Source organism: Ochotona curzoniae, unplaced genomic scaffold (assembly GCF_017591425.1).
Source record: "Ochotona curzoniae isolate NIBS_2020 unplaced genomic scaffold, NIBS_Ocur_1.0 scaffold_2476, whole genome shotgun sequence".
NCBI classification, from domain to species: domain Eukaryota; kingdom Metazoa; phylum Chordata; class Mammalia; order Lagomorpha; family Ochotonidae; genus Ochotona; species Ochotona curzoniae.
Window position 1 is genome coordinate 21,219,772 of NW_024467095.1, and position 8,516 is coordinate 21,228,287.

At 50.2% G+C, this 8,516-nt stretch overlaps 1 protein-coding gene across 2 annotated transcripts in view; it reads right to left on the reverse strand.

The window, feature by feature from the left end:
* The window catches only part of CUL1 (cullin 1), a 65,081-nt gene extending 58,920 nt beyond the window's left edge, over positions 1-6,161 (reverse strand). The window contains exon 1 of one of the 2 annotated variants that reach the window (XM_041002558.1): positions 6,035-6,161. The gene's annotated coding sequence lies outside the window, so the exon portion shown is untranslated. The remainder of the gene's footprint in view (positions 1-6,034) is intronic. The other variant, XM_041002557.1, reaches the window with a different exon arrangement.
* Positions 6,162-8,516: the final 2,355 nt, after the last annotated feature.

Consider the following 8,516-nt stretch of genomic DNA (forward strand, 5'->3'; position numbering starts at 1 on the left):
GAAATTACTCCAGACTTTTTTCCTTCTCCATGTCCTCTCCAGCCAAAGCCTCTTGGTTCCCAAAGGTAAATATGGGATTTGGTGAAGGGCAAAAGGCTTGGCCCCTCCATCTATTCCTGGGCTTGCATTTGGAAATACAGTCTGGCCCAGGCTCCCAGTCACTCCTTCCAGTCTGATTAGAGCGAGCCTCCTGCCATCCTGCAGGAATGGTGACCTGACCTCTCCTTGCCTTTTTCTCTCGTTCTCACCTTTGGATTCCAACCAGGCACATCAAACTATTTCAGCTAGCATGTAAGTAACTCTCGCGTGGTAGACATTCCTCCCCACAGCATGCAGCAACGTATTTCTGTGCACCTATTCTCTCAACATTCCATAGCATTCCCAACTCAGGTTACAGCCTTCGAATACTCAATCGTCATCTTTCAATTTCCCAAGCTATCAGAGAGTGGCTGGTTCACTCGCCAGTAGCCCCAACGGCTATGCATGCCAGGCACCACAAAGTCCATCTTGGTGTCCTACACAGGTGGCAGTGGGTGGGGGAGGACTTGGGACACCCCCTGCTGCTCTCCCAGGTGCATCAGCACTCAGATATGGGATGTGGTACCACAGGCAATGGCTTAACCCACTGCATAACAATGCCAGCTTCTCAAGACATTCCATTTTTCATTTTTTAGCAACTTTATATTCTTACCCATAAGAACATGGAGTTTATACCTTCAATTTATAAATGTGTCTACTATCACTAGGAGTTGTGAAGTAAGCAAAAACACAAAATTCACAACTAAGCAGAGGAACTTTCCCTGGGATAGATTTAGGCAGGTTCATGGAGGTTTCCTGACATATGTGAAGGACTGAAGGGCCACAGGGAGTCAACCTGAGCATTAGGCCTTCAAAGAGCCCAGCGCTGGGAAGCCGGCCCCATGTCCACATCAGACACTCCACCAGTACGCCAAAGGGGTGGCGAGCGATGTCGGCATTGGACTAAACAGAGACACCTGCCTGCCTCCACTGTTTTGGGATTAACATAGCGTATAAACGCAAGGGCAGCACAAAAAAGTTCATGAAAAATGGAATTCAAAGTTTATTTTGGTATAAAACATTTTGAAATTCACTCCTTTTTTTCATGAAAGGTATTTCTGTGCATCTTCTAAGGATACCTTGAGGGCAAAACCTTGAAAATTTCTGTATGTAGGGATTTCAGAATGTTCTTATCCAAAGTCACTCATCTTTTAATTTCCTATCCCCCAAACATTTGAAGTTTACCCATAATGAACACTGTAGAACATCAAGCAAAGAATAAGCTAAAAATGAGCCCTAATCCCACTACTCTATCAGACAGGTCACTATTAACACTCCGGCTTATAATCGTTTTTATGCAAACACATACCGCCCCCATACATGTTGGTTTTACAATTTAATATGCACAACTTCCTACATTATAGAAATGCAAAGATTTATCTCAGCCATAATGAAATCATTTAACCAATGAAATTTTTTTAAGGGCAAAAGAAGAAAACCCTGAAAACAAATGCATAATAATAGAGCATTAGTTAAATAACGTGACACCCAGGACAGAATATTAATCTGGTCACCACTTTTTGTATTTTCTTGGTTATACCCTTATTTGTAGATTCAATATTTTGCTCTTCTAGAAAAAGTATACTGAGTTACACCTTTTGTAGCGATACATGAGTGACCCTGTTTCTCACCCCTTTTCTAGAAATGGCTTCTTTTTAAACTATGCCAAAAATCTATAAAAACAGAAACAGTATCACACTGACTTATATTTCTGGGAATCCTGATAACATTAAAATCCCTTTTTCATGTTTCTTCTAAGAATAGCCTATTTTTCCCTATGAATTGGAACCCTCCCCCTTTTTTTTTTCTTTTAAAAGAAACTGCAATTGCTTAAATGTAACTTTTCTTAGTTTGCCATTTACTTTAACTCTCTCTGGCATCTTCACATACGAAAATCTGATAACTCTAGAGAAACCACCGGAACGCCTGCCGGCTGCACGCAGGGGTATTCCGCCTCCTCCAAGTGCCATCCTGCCTACTAGCTTTCGGCCCTGAAACACTATTGTTTTGGAAAAATATTTTAAAAGCACGAGAACAAGGTCACCACCCTAAAATTATAAACATTTTAACTACTAGTTATATATTTTCACTCGTGCATACACACTCAATGCACATTTTCAATGGTTGCACTCATTGCATAAATCCCTTTCAAAAATCTCTCCTGACATGCGCCTTTGAAAAATTAAAGCTGGTTACATTTGAACAATCTTAAATGGCTTTACAAATATTTGCAAGGCCAATGAATCATAACATCACAACCAATTAACAATAGCCTCTAAGTTCCAAAGCTGCTCATTTCTAGGCCATCAGCACCCAATTATTCCCCTCCGTGTTACTAGAAGACCAGGAACAAGGGCCTTCCTGGGGGTGAGCCATACTTCCGCATAATGAATTATTTTTTCATTATCCATTATCACATGTCAATCCTTACATTTTCATTTTCATCTCCTCTAGTCTTCTTAAATCAAACATTCAGTGAACATCTAGTTAAAAGCTCAAGCTCTGGAGTTAACTATTTAACTTGGCCTTCGCTATCTTACCAGCCTGAACTTGAACCCCCTGAAAGCCTCAGCTTCTACCTCATGTCCTACAGTGGCTTACACACGGTGCCTACACTTCATCTGGCTCTGCAGGTGTCAGGTGAGGGCAGGGTGGAGCCCTTGGGGGCAGGTGCACACCAGGGCATCCACACCCAGGAGGTCACCCACTGGAGAGGGCACACGGGCAGGCAGGACACTGGAGCAGCCCACACCAGGGGATTCTGGGAATGCACCTGTCAGCTGATCACACTCACTTGCTCCAAGTTTCCCAGAGGAAAGTTAAGTAGCAAACTTAGGCTTTCCAACTCTGCTTTGCACACGTGAATAGCACAGATGAACCATGTTCTGTAAGACAATTTTTACAAAATTATCGCTAAATGGCATTGCATTCTCACACACACTTTGAGGACCTAAACAAATCTTAAACAGTGCCAATGAAAAACAATTTGTTGCACAAATAACGATATAAGCCCTAACAAAGTTAGATTCAAACCAGACCCCTTGTCATTTTCTCCAAGCAAAATATTCCACAACAAGCAGAAATTAATCTCTCTCTCCCGCTCTCTCACACACACGGACAGCTTTTTCAGAAACTAGGAAATATCTCTAACTAAAAATTTGGTTATAGTACAATTATTAAATATCCATATTACAAACAGGGACTTCTAAGGCTCCATGAATAAGCTCAGAGGTCTATCTAAATTTGATTTATTATTCAGTTGGTGATCACGTGTTCAAGCAAAACTGAAGGAACTCATCTGACCAATTAGCAATTTGAAGCCAGTCTGATCCCAGACTGCCGAGGGCCCTGGCCCCGAGAGAGCCAGGAATACCAACACACATAATTCAATTTTGGGGGTTATGTCTGAGGATTTGTAAGTAACAGTACTTACAACATTTGTTCACCTTGATATTCCACACCGCCAGAAAGGCACGCTGTGGTTGGTCCTGGGTACACTTAGGGCCAGCGAGCTTCTGACCAAAACTGCCAGGGGCTGGAGCCCATGGGTCCAGGAAAGGCTTCTTCCCCCACTCCTGCACACCGGCGGCCTGCCTCATTGCAAAGATAAGGCAGCGTGATGTGACTTGGCACTGGGGCGACTCTTGTTTCAACAACTGTATATGCTTTAAAGACCCGGCAAGTTTTGCAGGGAAGAAAGCCAAAATTAGATTACAGCCCATTTTCCTGGCCCTTGCCTGGGTTTCTACAGCTACAGAAAGTTTGTGCATCTTTCCGCTGTGGCACCAGTCCTGGGTGCCTGGGTGGTGCTGTGAGACAGGCTGTGGACACGGAAGAGGACAAAGATGACAAGTGCTACTCCCGAGAAGTATCCAGCAGACATGGCAGAACGAAGCGTCACTGCATCATTAACCCACAGGGTGAGGCAACTGTACTACCCACACCCCACATCAGCTCAAGTGCCCAAACGCTGGCTTGACATTCAAGGTTTTCCAGAAAATTCAGCTGTTCATTCCAAGCGGTAATAACTGAGGTATCACCATGACTAACTTCCGTGTTACTGCAAGGGTCATTCCTGCCTTCAAGATCTCGTGAAATGTGTGGGAAACAAGGCTGTATGGATGAGTGAAGGCTGAGTTCAAGGCACTGTTAGGAAGTAACACTGCACCCGTGGAAGGGAGTCCACGGGGGCTATGACACCTAGGGACACACCTGCAGGTCGGCTCAGGCAAGCTTTCCCATGGACTCCGGGGTTGTGGCTGATGGGAGCGGGGGAAGGCATAAGGCTTGTCTACAAGCTGGTTTGTTTTTACGCAAAATCGTTTTTGTTTTTTTAAAAGCAAACCATTCAACCAACTCTCTTTAGTTTAACTGGCACTCTACTGAAACCTCCAAAAATGGGCATAATAGAGTTAAAGCAAGCCAGTCTCGTGTTTGCATGCTGTGGAATCTGAAATGCGATGCAACTATTTTGACTTACCATGGAAAGCAACACACAGAACTTCCAAGCAACATTTTTTTTTTAACATAACAATTCAAAGAAAAACTTAACAGCCACCAAACTTAAAAAAAAAAAGCAAACAGTAAGACGACTGGCTCTACTTTTTAAACGTGTCACTTATTAATGCTGACAACACATAAACACTCCAGGGACTCCAGAAAATCCAGTTCATTTTCAGTGAGGCCCCCCAAAGAAGTGCAGAACTTAAAAAACTCCACACACAGGGCGATAAAACATGTTTAGGTCCCAGGAGCTCGTGGCTTCAAATGTAGTTCCTATTGTCGAATCTGCTAAGTGCATTTAAAAATACAGTGCAACCCTTTACTCCACTCCAAACTCTGAACTGTTTCAACGCTGCTACAGGAAAGCGCAATTACACCGAGTGAATAAATACTGAAGCTGAAAACTCAATATTTGCACACTTACCACTAACCCCTAACTAAATGCAAAAACTACAGTGACCCAATCGGAAAAGAGAGTGGTCTTTTTGGCAAAGCTGCCTGGAGACACCCTTAACTTTGGGGCTTAATCTCAAGGCATGTAAGCATTTCTTAATCACACATCATTACACAGTTGACAGAGGGAGTCTTGGGGCTCCATGGGCCTTGGGAATCGAGGCACATGCCTTTGCAGGCCCCCAAGTCCCTGCAGTCTAGGTGGGCGCCCCCGGTTCCCTCCAGGGTCAGGGCGCGCGCAGGCCACGGTGCTAAGGCCCCGGCCGACTGGCGAGTGCTCGGCGGCGACCGCACTTGCATCCCTCCGCGCCTCTCCCGAGAAAACTGGGCAAAAGGGAGACTATTACCCAATAATGCCACCCTGCACAGCCGCAACAATGCAAGCGAGGAACCCGAAGAGCTACAGGCAGGGGGAACCGGAAAGCCAGAGAGACCGGCTCGGCGGCTCCCCAGGCGCGCAGGAGAGCATGCAAGCGACGCCTGTGCCGGAAGGGAGCGAAGGAGAAAGGGCAAAAAAAAAAAAAAAAGTGCTTCTGTCCCGCGAGGGTCGCCGGCAGGAGCGGAGGAGGATGCCCGCGCCGCCCGGAGATAGACGCCGGGCCCGGGCTGCGAGAGCCCAGCCCCGACGCGGCTGGGAAAGCGCCCGGCGCCACCAGGCCGCCACCTCCCGGCGCGATGAATCGGGCATTTTCCCGGTGCGTAGTCCGGGCCTGGCCGCCCCGAACCTGCGTCCGAAGCTACGGCCAGGCTCGGTCAGGCCAGGCCCCGGGCCGGCCCGGGTGACTCAGGGTCCGGCTCCTGCTCGCTCCTCTCCCCGCCCACGAGTCCCCACGGCCCGGCCGCCATTCTGCCTGGCCGCGAATCGGCAGCTGAGGCCTCGCCGGCCGCCTGGGCTCGGCCGCCGCGGCCCCAGTCACTGCGACACCGAGGCTCGAGGCCGGGCCTGCACCACCACCACCATCACGGCCGCCGCCGCCGCCTCTGGGCCGCCGACACTCACCCGCATTTCTAAATACCCGAAAAGCTCCCGCGACGTCTCGGCCTAGTCGCTGGCCCCGGACCGCGGTGAAAACCCCGTCCCGCCAAGGTCTGGCTGCGTCCCTCCGGCACCGGGGCTGCCCCGCCTGGAGCTGCGTGCGACACGGCGCCCGCCTCCTCCTCCTCCTCCTCCTCCTCCTCCTCCTCCTCTCCAGCCCGCCCGCCCGCCTGCCTTGGCCCTCCTCCCGCCGCCGCCGCCTGCACCACGCAACCTCCGCCCTCTCGCCTTCCCTCCGCGGCTCCCCGCCCTCCCGGCCTCACCGGCTCCGGCGACCGCGGGGGAGAAGCTGTTGGGGGAGGGCCGGAACGCACCGCCATCGGCGTCCGGGGCGGGGGAGCCGGGAAACCGTCGCCGCCATCGCCCCACAAGCCCGCGGCGCGGGAGGGGCCCTCCTCGCGGGGAGGGGGTCACCCCTGCAACCACCCCAGCACCCCGCTTTCCTGGGCTCTTTCTACCTTGCAGGCCCAAGGTCCCTGCCCTCACCAACTGCCCCACCACCACCACCACCACCACCACTCCACCCCTCCACCCCTCCACCCCAAACCCCCGAGCCGTCCCCAAGGGGCGCACCGGCTCCTCCACCAGGTTTCACAGCCTCGCTTGCCTTGGGGTCGCCTCCGAAGAAGCCCCGGCTTCCCGCCACTTGGGACCCCCACGAGCAAGGGCTGACCGGAGGGAGGCTGGGGGCAGCTGCAGCCTGCGGGAGAAACTGCCCGGAGCACACCGGAGGACAGGGGCCTCCCCCTTCCCCTCCTCTGTGCGCGCACTCTCCCCTGAGCTGACATGGAACACGATTACACCCAACCACGTGCCTCCGACGGACTGGGAGGGCAAATCCAAAACGCAGTATCCCCAAGCAGCAGGTAAAGTCTGTGCGGGCCGGTGATCCCCACCCCCCACCCCCAAATCAGCGCGAGAGGAAACGTGGACTCCCTTCGCTCCCCTCAATCCACCTGCTCAGTCCTTCGGAGTGAGCGTCTTGTACAAAAAGTCGCTTTCTCAAATACACGATACTCGGCTTCTCTCCTCTGACCCTTTAGCCAACGCGGCTTTGGCAAATGTTAACAAAAGATTTCGCCTTACCTTAGACCTCAAGAACAGAATTGGGGTCTTTGATGACATAAATGCATGGCATGAGATGTGACCATAAGATAGTATCGTTTCTACGCGCAGTCAATGGTAGTTAATCTCACTCACTTGGAATAAGCTCCTAACTGGGAATTTGGAATATTCAGATGAAGCCTATTTTGGCAGGACCGGTGACAACAGGAAGGGTGGACTTGCCTCACACAAAGTGGAAGATCCTTATTGCCTGGCCTTCACTTTCAGCTGAGGGGTGCCTGGTTCCACGGAGGAGCAAGGAAGGATTTCCGGAGGTCCTAGCACGCGCGCGCCAAAGGTAGGGTGGAAGTAGCTTCCAGTTTTCTCCAAACCGAGGTGCTGGAGAGATTCTAGAACCACTTTAGGGCAGAAATGGTCAGCCGGAGCACAGGCCACTACCAGACTTCACAGTCTGCCTAGTACCAGAGGTTTCTTAGATGAAAAACCCAGAGCTATACATGGTTCCTTCTACTGAAATGGGGATTTTTTTTTTATTGATGTCCGTTAAGCCTCTTTAGTTTGTGAGTGCTTCCATCACCAAAAGATGGACTCCTTAATCTACATGGGTTTGAAAATTGTTGGTTTCTGCACTTCTGAATAACCTAGTCAAAATTAAGATATAGGTAACCCCTTTTCATGGCTTTCTTTAGTATCCTTGGCTCCGCTAATTGGCACATGTGCTCCTTGGAAACCTCAGTCGTCAAATTCCCTCACCTGCCTTCTCCAATCTTATCATTCAATATGATTTCCCTTGCCTGACTTCGCGCAGCTGAACAGAATGACCGAATGGGTCAGCTTCTGCTTTAGTGTTTGCCAGGAAACCTTCTGTCTTGTGGGCTTTAGAGCCGGAATGACAGAGAGGAGGAGTTGGGGTGGGGGGACCCACCTTTGTTGCCCTGGTTTACTCTACAAACTGTGAGCAGCAGCGGGGCTGAGGCCAATGGAAGCCAGGAGTCAGGAACTCGGGGGCCTCTCGTGTGTGGCACATCAGTCCGTACCTCCCAAATGTGCATTAGCAGGAAGCTGGGTGTCAGAACAGAGCCCTGGTGCTCCCATCCAGGAGAAGGGTGTACCCAGAGATGTCTCACGGCTCGCTCATTCTTCACTCACTGCCAGCCTTGACTCCCCACCTGTCTGCACTGCTGTGCTTGGCAGCTGGGGTTCCGCCAAGGCTGGTCTCCACTTGATGAGCAGACTGCATCAACTCTGGGTGAATAACCTAGCTTCCCACACCGCAGGTCAAGACGGCCTACCGTTTCCACTTCAAAATATCCTTCTTCCGACCTTGTGCCCCCCAAATAAATGGCCCTACAAATGACTCAGAGGTTTGAGGGATAATTAA